Source organism: Seriola lalandi, unplaced genomic scaffold (assembly GCF_002814215.2).
Source record: "Seriola lalandi dorsalis isolate HSWRI2012SDOR001 ecotype SW California unplaced genomic scaffold, Sedor1 jcf7180002000353, whole genome shotgun sequence".
Taxonomy (NCBI): Eukaryota; Metazoa; Chordata; class Actinopteri; order Carangiformes; family Carangidae; genus Seriola; species Seriola lalandi.
Window position 1 is genome coordinate 1 of NW_019471016.1, and position 379 is coordinate 379.

At 48.0% G+C, this 379-nt stretch overlaps 1 non-coding gene across 1 annotated transcript; it reads left to right on the top strand.

Moving 5' to 3' along the window:
- The first annotated feature begins 237 nt into the window (after positions 1-237).
- trnal-cag (transfer RNA leucine (anticodon CAG)) lies at positions 238-320 on the top strand. Its single transcript has one exon. It is a non-coding gene; the product is annotated as a tRNA-Leu (tRNA).
- Positions 321-379: the final 59 nt, after the last annotated feature.

The following is a 379-nucleotide window of genomic DNA, read 5'->3' on the forward strand; positions in this document are numbered from 1 at the left end:
GAACCACTAAAATGCACTGGGAATATCTCACGAGCACTCAGGGGCAGCAATAAAACCTTGCCCAGGAGAGGGATGTCAGGGCTGCTTTTAGCTGCTCGCCACACAAAGAAGAGATCATACCGAAGTTCAGTAAATACGGATAAAATGCTTATAGACTTGCTCTATAAGTGACAACCAGCAACAAAGTGCACATGGCTGACATGCTGACACAAAGTAGTGTAGAGGAGAGCTCATAGGGTCAGGATGGCCGAGCGGTCTAAGGCGCTGCGTTCAGGTCGCAGTCTCCTCTGGAGGCGTGGGTTCGAATCCCACTTCTGACATGAACATTTTAACAGGAGCAGCATCTGAACTGTAACATTGTAGAGATGATGTCCAAAAC